General features: G+C 26.9%; 1 long non-coding RNA gene across 1 annotated transcript; it reads left to right on the forward strand.

Annotated features, from left to right (window-relative positions):
- LOC126555433 (uncharacterized) lies at positions 1-3,692 on the forward strand. The gene is made up of 2 exons (XR_007606843.1): positions 1-194; positions 2,094-3,692. It is a non-coding gene; the product is annotated as an uncharacterized LOC126555433 (long non-coding RNA).
- The last annotated feature ends 6,225 nt before the right edge of the window (positions 3,693-9,917 follow it).

Here is a 9,917-nt window from a genome sequence, read left to right on the forward strand (position 1 = left end):
CATAAGGCATAAGGGCATATTAACGTTTTTAGCAACTTTAACAAAATTGAAAATACCAATACATATTGATATTATATAATTATTTTGTCATTTTGCCATGATTATTAGTTACTACAAATTACAATACTTATTTCAATTTTGTATAATAATTCAACATTGTTTTACTAAACACTAAACTCACATTAATAAATATGGTAAGTCATTAAAAAAATATAAAAATAATTATTCTTCACTGAAGTCTAAAATTAAAATTGTTTAAATTATTAAATTAGTAATCTTATTTTGTATAAGAGTGGTCAAAATCAGTATGAACGTAGAGAGTTTTGTTTTTTCCTTTCAAATCATCTATAATTTGATTTTTTATTGTTTGTGTAGGTTTATTTAATCTCTGTTCTTCTGGTGCTTTTATCCTTTGTTTTTTGGTTGAATAAAACCGCAACTGTTTTTTTGCGTTCTTATTAACAGGTTCTTGATTTTCTACATTTTTTATTAAATTATTTTCTCCTTCATATAATATGCTTAAACCGGTATCAATAGAAGCATTGATTTTCATTAGTTGTTGTGGACTTAATGTGCCTGCTTGTGACACAAACATGTGATAGAATTCTTGAAGTTTGTTACCAATGGATTCCTTGGATACAGAAGTCAGTTGTTGAGTGATTGGAATTTTCATACATACTTCATCAGTTATCATGGGATTACATACATCACTTGTTGAAATTACAACTTCATCGTCAACCATATTCATTTTTACAGCATGGATATGCTTGCACATATTATTCTTAATTGTGTAATCATAACAGGTACAAGAAAACAAATGAACACATACTTTACATGCAACACACATAATTTTACATGCACATGGTTCACGTTTCTTAACAAGATAATTTTGATTTAAAGTTTCAGATGTTACAGACCAAGTGATTTCAGATATTTGTTGAATTCCAGAAGAATTAATATGAGCAGCAGAACGATGACGACTATTAATAGCATTTACGTAGTGATTAACTTTTCCACCATTGCACAGTTTTATTAGTCGTTCAAAGTTTTTATCACGCAATGATTTTAGTAAATGCCATAGTAACACATCAAGGCGTTGATTTTTTTTCCCTTTAAATATACATGTTTTAAAGTTTTATGGAAAGCTTCTAAAACCATATTTGTATTAAGCATTATTTGATGCCGATAGCAAGCTGCCCATAACTTTTTCCTATGTACATATGTTCGCTCAAAGTATGCTTTAAAATTATGCAATGTTGGCTCCTCTTCTAATTTATTAAGAAAAGAAGTTAAAAGTTCTTCAAACAGATTTTCATTTGGTTCTTCCAGTAATACACGAAGCGTTTTATAAATATAAGCTTTTATATTTTGAGAACCAGCGATTTTTTTTAAGTTCTTGCGCCAGTTATTGTCAACATGCCACTTACACAACAAATGATATTGAGGAGTAGGCGACATTGTGTTAACCCATGCATTCCAAAATGCTGGCGCATCATCACTCATAAATACATTTGGAGTTAGGCAACCAATTACCTCCCTAATTTTTGAAAAAAAAACTTTCATATGTACTTCGTCAATTTTTGTGCTTATACAAAATGCAGCTGGGTATCCTTCTCCAAATTCATCAATTACTACAATTGTAGTTAAATTAAAATTGTATTGATTGGTGCCATGTGTAGAATCTATACACAATTTTCCATTACTAAATTTATGCAAAACAGCTTTTTGAGCTTCAGTAAGGATTATTAACATAAAATCGTTTAAGTCTAATGGATGATATTCTGTTCCTTGGGTTTTATAAAGAATAATTGGATTTGAAGAACTTTCGGCAAATTTTTTTACTTGAAGATCCACACTCAGAGCATCAATATCGTGTAATTTATACTTGTGAAGTAATCCAAACTTAGTGGAAATGTTGTAAACATCTTTCCTAGTTATGATGTTTTTTTTTCAATTGTATTATTAAAGTTGTCACGGATTTGATCAATAATGACATTAGAAGGCACTCCATTTTTAATTTTATCTGGTAATGTATAAGAAAAGTTATGAGTAAATAGTAGATATTACATTAAAATGTAATTAAAATGTTACAGTTACCAGCAATTGTTTCCTGAACAGAAGAAGGAATTGGGAGAAATTTTATATCATTCTGATGTCCATGATGTGTCTTACAATAAGTTACAACAACGTTATTATCGGTGACTACTGTTCGAATAAAAGAAGGACAGGATTGATCTAATAGTCCAATTAGAAAAATAAAGCATTTAATGTTTAAAGTTATCTATATAATCTGATCTATTATTAAGGATATAAATTGAATTATTTGTACCCCTCGTTATAATAACACATACCTATTTTGCACGATCCAGTAATTTTTAAGGCACGTTCCCCCATACTTTTACTATGAAATACTCCTGAACGATGACAATAGTACTTTCTTGTAGCTACAGTTTTAGTTTTATTAAATTTTATCCCTCTGTGTTGAACAAATTTAGTAGATGAGCATATTTCTTCCCTCTCTTTCCAATCATTAAATTCTACAATTAATTAACAAAAAATGTTTATATAATGTTATTACTTCATCATAAATATAATGTACATCATATATTTTACCTTGTAATGAAGCAAAATTATGAGAAGTTATTTCTAACTGAGGATTATTTTTCTCAATTCCAGTGAAGTGGGTAACTTTTATATGTCGAGCTAAATTATATTTTTTTTTAAATTGGATACTACAGTATGCACATTCAAAATACATAATTAAAAAAATATATCAAAAATCAATGTGCTAAAATATTTAAAAATTATCAAATTAAAAAACGATTTACTAAAATATTTAAGAACCAATATTATTCAGACATACAACAAAATATTCATATAGAAAATGTTACATTTATAAATCAGAAAGTTTCCACAGGTAATAAAAAGTAATATAGATAACAGTTGTAAAGAGGTTTTACCTGTATTAATTAAATGCTGTGTGTAGGTATGTCAATACTGCAGACAATGCAGTACATAACTATTTTAGGTAATAATAGAAAAAATATAGGGAAACGTGCCTTAAAAATTATTGGATAGTGTGAAATAGGTATGTAATATATTATATATAGGTATATAATTTAGATTATTTTTGACAATGTACATTATATTTATGATGAAGTAATAAACTAATAACATTATATATAAATATTTTGTTAATTAATTGTAGTATTTAATGATTGGAAAGAGAGGGAATAAATATGCTCATCTACTAAAATTCTTCAACACAGAGGGATAAAATTAAATTATGTATATAATTATGTATTTCATAGTAAAAATATCCCGCCTTATTAAATTAAATTTAATGTGTCCTGTTTTGCCATTGTATTGTAATTTGTAGTTACTAATAATCATAAATTAATTCTAATGTAGAATGATACTCATTATGCATGAATGAACATATAATGTTTAGCAATTTTTGTATTTGGATAACCATAATTAATTTAAATGTACTTTTACCAAAAAATTTATAAAATATATCCCCCCCCCCATTGAAATTTCCTGGGCACACCACTGTAAACAATACCCTAATATTTTTAATTTAACTTTTGGTGACCCCCCCCCCCCCATAAAAAAAAATCATAATTGCAAACTCAATATTAATTAATTTATTATTATCATCAAATTCGTAAATATATATATTATTTATTATATTTATTGATTTATCTATCTATAATCTATATTCTATTCTAAAATACTTAAATAAAATAAATAATATATAAATTGTAAGACGTATGTAATGATTTCGCGACCATCATAAAAACCTCTGCGATCCTAATTAGTAATTTGGGTCGAGACCCGAGGTTGGGAATAATGGGAATCGCTGTGTGCTGTGTTATGGTAATAATTTAAATAATTTAATATTTAAATTTAATATCAATTATACTGATAAAGTATTAACCAAAGGAATGGTATTAAACATTGTAACCGGTATCTTGGTTGGTTATGTGATAATGGTATTGTGATAAGGAAAACTGCTCCGAGGGTGCTGTCTCCAGACGCTCGTGTTGGTAATAATTTGAGTTTTTGTATTTTGAGGTTAGTGTTCGAACTCTTAATAATCTAAAATTCCTTATCACTGGGCCGAACTCTTATCACGGGGCCGAACTGTACCCAATACCCAAGGTTTATAGATTATACAGGTTGCCTCAATCCGAAATTCTGAAAAAGAAGGAGTGGGGAAGATTATTTCGTGACGTCATTGTCGTACAGCTATCGTACGGCGCCCGGTGTACACACTACACATTACCAAAATATAGATTACACACAATATTATGAAAAAAGTCCCCGATAAAAAAATCAGTTGCATATTATATAAAAATATGTAAAATATAAAATTATATAAATTAATTGATCTGCAGATTTATTTTCATAAAAACATTGACAAAAAGTGTTCAATGGGGAACTTCATCTAACAAATTATTAAAAATATTATAAAAAAGTAAATCTTATACAATAATATTATTTAAAAAATATAAAAATGTATTTATTCAGTTATTAATTAATTCTTTCTTATATTTTGACGTATTTATTTAAAAAATTAGGAATATCTGCAGATTTATCTTCATCAATACGTTGACATAAGGCGTTAAATCGAACATCATAATAAATTTATTAAAAATTTTGAAAAATGTATATCTTATATAATAATATTATTTAAAGAATATAAAAATGTATTTATTCAGTTAATCAGTTATAAAAGATCTCTTTCTTATGACCTATCCTTAATAATTTGTTTGATTTTCATGGCTCCTCTTGAACCTTTATTAGCAGCATGGCAATGTTCTTGTTCAAAACGTATGGTTTTCTTACGGTTCAAATCGGTAATTAATATTGCTGCACATTGCATTGATGAACTTTTTAAACATTTTTGTCGAGTGATACTTTAGCATTCATTGTATATAGTAAAAGTATACTCGTGTAATGCAATTTTATCATTTTCTTTACTTGATTTTTACAAGTTCCATGTTTAACACACGCGTACAAATCAAAACTAATACGAAACTAGATACGAATGATGGGTACCTGTAAATGATCAGCCAGCGTGTGTGAAACTGTCAAATTATAGCTTATATGTCAATTAATTGTCATCTACTATCTACAGATAAGATTTGTCAACCTAATTTATTTTATAAATAATATAGGACATAGGTAACAAGTATAGTGGAAATATCGTTTTATTTATACTGAAACTGGAGACTTTTTTACCAGTGACTTTTTCTGTTTACCATTATACACAATACACAATACACATAGTACAATAGTTGTTAATGTTTCTCTGTGCATTTTTTTTGTATTGAATACTTTTATTTTATTTCTACTTTGTGATTTACAATGGCAGCGAAAGGTGGATCAGTGTGTGCTATTGCTACTTGTAAAAATTATTCAGGAAAAATAAAAAGCGAAGGAAATGATATTTCGTTTCATCGGTAAGTACTTATAAAAATATTTTTATCTTGTGAGTGCAGTGAGAAACGTTAGTTTTATAGCGTTCATATAAGTTGTATCTATATGTTTTTACAATAATTACATTTATTAATTAATTAATAAATACTTATAATTTATTGAAGATTTCCAAAAGATCCTGCTGTGCAAAAAGAATGGGTTGTAAAATGCAAAAGGTCTGATTCTTGGAATCCCAACACAGCATTCATTTGTTCAGATCATTTTAGTCCTAAAGATTTTCATCGTGACTTGAAAAATGAACTTCTAGGTGGTAAACACAAAAGAAGACTACTACCAGGAGTTATTCCTACTTTAAATTTGCCTTGTGCTAGTAGACCATCAATCTCTGCTATTAATCGAAAGAATAAGATGGAAGCAAAATCATTAAAACAGGTTAATATAATTATAATATTATGTAACAATAGTATAGTAATAATTTATATTAAGAGGACGCCATCGCCATACTCGCATGTGTTGTCTCAAAGTAGGTACGTAATATAGCAAATTTGCGCACAGCAGATCACGTTTAGCTCCGTTAGCTTAAAAATTAGAGTGAAACGACCTATTATGAAATTTGAAGGTAAGAACATTATCAGTGTTCGTATATTAGTTTTTATGTTTATTCGGTTTCCAAGCGAGTAATGAGCATTTTTAATTTACACTATATTATATATGTATAACTTGCTAAAAAATTGAACAATCGTAAAAACTAACATACGAACACAAATAATGTTCTCACCTTCAAATTTCATAATAGGTCATTTCACACTAATTTTTAAGGTAACGAAGCTAAACGTGATCTGCTGAGCGCAAATTTACTAAGTATATTACGTTATCATAAGACGGAGACAACATGCAAGTATCTCTTACGATAAAAAAAAAAAATTGTTAAATTAATAATTTAAATTTTGCATTTCCAATTATATATTTTGTATGATATATTATACCATAATAAAACATCATAAATATTTTTACAGAGCTATAGTCTAATAATTTCTCAGTCACTTGGAGAAAACTCGAAGGAACTATTGACAGAATGCCATGCAGGTCATCTCACAGAAACTATTAATGCCGTACCCGATTATAAGATGCTGTATAACAATTTACTTAAAGAAAATGAAATTTTAAAATCGGAAAATAATAAACTCAAAGAAGACAATAAGACATTAAGACAATCTAACACTGATTATAAAAAGATTAACGAATCTCTACGTTTTAATATGAAATTTTTACAAAATAATTTGATAAAAATAAAACTAATTGTCATTAAAACAAACACAAACAAAGATGACTAAAGAATTAAAAATGATTTCTCAAACTAAAAAAATGAATAATGAAACAACAACAAAACAATACCTGTCTTCAATTTTTTCATCTAATCAACTGGACATAATAATGAAAAAAAAGAAACGAGTTAATTGGACGAAAGATGAAATATCTCAAGCTTTTACTTTAAGGTATCTAAGTAAACGTGCATATGTTTATATTAAGAATGAACTCCATTATCCACTTCCAGGTAAATAAATTCATAATCATTACTTTTTAAAATTAGTACAATTTTTTTCTTTTTTGAGCTATTTATACATTTAGCTATTTATAGACAACTGAAATTTTCGATTTTTCTAGTACCTACCTATTTTAGATTCTGAACGAAGGGATGAATGTATTGATTTTACAATGATGTGTTTTTTTTTTTTTTGTTAATAACTAAGAATTAGAAATTCAACACGAAGTTTTTTATAAGTTTTCCTTTAAGTATCTATAGAGAAAACTCGAAGTATCATTATAGGAAAAATTTTAAGTGCATTTGAATTTTAAATTTTTACGAAATATCGTAACGATAACGATTTATCCTCAAACGATTTCAAATATTTGTTATTATTCAAAAAATATACGTCATGGATATTTAAAAATTTCACCAGTTATTTAGATTGGTATTTTCTTTACATGATTTAATTTTCAAAATATTTTGACTTTTTTGAGCTATTTATATACTATAATAAACTGAAATTTTCAATTTTTCTGAAAAAATTTTTTTGAAATGTCGATAAAATTTTTTCGACCCTTGAAAAAATACTTGAAAATTGAATACAAAGTTTCTCATAAGTTACTCTTATAGTGATTTAATAGTTATAAGAATACATAGGCACAATTTTTTTTTATTATAGCATTTGAAGTTCAAATAATTGACAAAAATTCGTCAAAATCATTAATTTTTGCAATATATTTTGTAAATAGTAAGTTTCGCATTGTCGCCCTACAATTATATAAGAACTTGAGCGTTGGCCAATAAAAAAATGTAATCTTAAGTTTCAATTTTTACGAAATCCAATTTATTTTAGGTTTATCATCTTTTCAAAGATGGGCTAAAACAATAGACATGCGAAATGGAATTCCCCACACAGCATTTTTCAATCAAAACAATTGTATAAATATTTAATTTGACTTAAATATAAAATATTTAAATTTCAAAGTTAATAAATTATTGATAGCATATTTTATTTTTTATGTCATAACCAAAATATTGTATAGTTAAGATTAAATATTGGCTTTAAAATATTTAATTTTTAAAGACGATTAAAAGTTTAATAAATTTTAAAATCTAATATTTTATTGAACATGATATAAAAATATTTATTTTTGGTTTAAAACTCATCATTTATTTAATCTTTATTATTAATATTTTATCTTATATTTCTATTCATTGAATAAAAAATATTTTATTTTCAATGGTAATTGGAAATTAAATGTATCTTACAATGTAACATTACATAAGTATACTATATTAATATTTATTTTTCGTTAAAACACAATTACTCACAATTTATTTAATATTTATAATTATTATTTTATTTTTATTTTTTATTCATTGAATAAAATCTATTCAATGTAGTTAAATGGGAGTGAGAAATCTTTACGATTCGTGAAACACAGAAATACAGAATTCACAAGAAAAAATTTATTTTGCATAAAAAAGCATATTTTAGGGGTTAGAGAATATTTGAGAATATTTTTGTAATATCGGCATATAATGAACATATTTCACGTATATCAGCACTTTATTGATAAATACAATGTTCATTAAATGATTTATTTCTAGCTAGGTTATTCTGGGTTCTAATAAAAATTAATCTCCAGGTATTCCTTATTGATTACGATAGCACATCGGTTATTTCGTTAGCTGTCACGACTATTCGTCCGTTTCGTCAACAATTAATAGAAATTAATTGTTATTGTATGGAAGTCCAATAAAATATTATATTATAAATCGACGACACAATATCACTGAACCATATAACCGAAGTCAAGAAAACTATATATACAGAAATAATTTACTTATCAGTGCTGTTACCAAGTACCATTTAGCGCTAACAAGCTATAGCGGACAAAATCGTAATCTTAAAGCGTATTGCCGTACTGATAGAATTCCATAAGCGCTGTGTTTAAAAATAATTTTGTTGTTGTATTTCCCGTAGACGCGCGAGTTTTACAATATAATGTATAATATAGTAACGCGTTATCGACTATCATAATCGTTAATACTGTTAATAGTGTTATTTGTTAATACGTGTCTCTAAAGTGTCCGTCAATTTTTCGCCATCATTTCTGCTTTCGACTGCATAACGCACGTTTGATATTACGCATGATTATTTATATTATACGCTGACTATACGCACCTCACTAGTGTCTAGCTGTGTACATCATCTCTTCAATATAAAGGTAAGTATTTGTATTTTATACCTATTGATTATTTCATAAATTATAATCAGTGATATTAGTAATAAATTAATACCTAATTATAGTTGAAAGTAATTTATATCTTGTGTGTGTGTGTGTGTGTGTGTGTGTGTGTGTGTGTGGTAATATTCTTTTGCTCGCGCATAGTTGGACTTTTATTACTATGGCACAGTTTAATAAAAGCAATGTCAGTAAGTCTACCAAGCGTCGAAAATTTTTATTAGATAAAGAAACAGTAGATTTTTTTTCGGATAGTCGTATAAATTCTCAATTGCAATTACAACCTAGCACATCTCAAGATGTTAATGCTGATTTACCTAAAGAAATTTTAAAATTATCAAAAGATGTTATTGACGATAGTATATTTTCAAATAATATGAGTTCCAAATGTTCTAATACGCAATTTTCTCCAATTCCTGATGATTATTTTTCAATTAATTACAGTAATGATGATGACTACAGTGATACAGAAAATATTTCTTTAAGTTCCAACTCTGATATCGATGATTATTATAATTATAATAGTACCACAAATGTAGTCATTAATAACTTGGATGGTAAAAATGAAGTCTTAAAAATATTAGCACAATGGGCAGTTGCTCAAAATATTACTTTAACTGCATTTTCAGCTCTGTTGAAATTACTAAAAAATCATAGCTGTTTCAGTGATATCCCAATTGATGCCAGGACAGTAT

This window comes from Aphis gossypii, unplaced genomic scaffold (assembly GCF_020184175.1).
Source record: "Aphis gossypii isolate Hap1 unplaced genomic scaffold, ASM2018417v2 Contig00845, whole genome shotgun sequence".
Classification (NCBI taxonomy): Eukaryota; Metazoa; Arthropoda; class Insecta; order Hemiptera; family Aphididae; genus Aphis; species Aphis gossypii.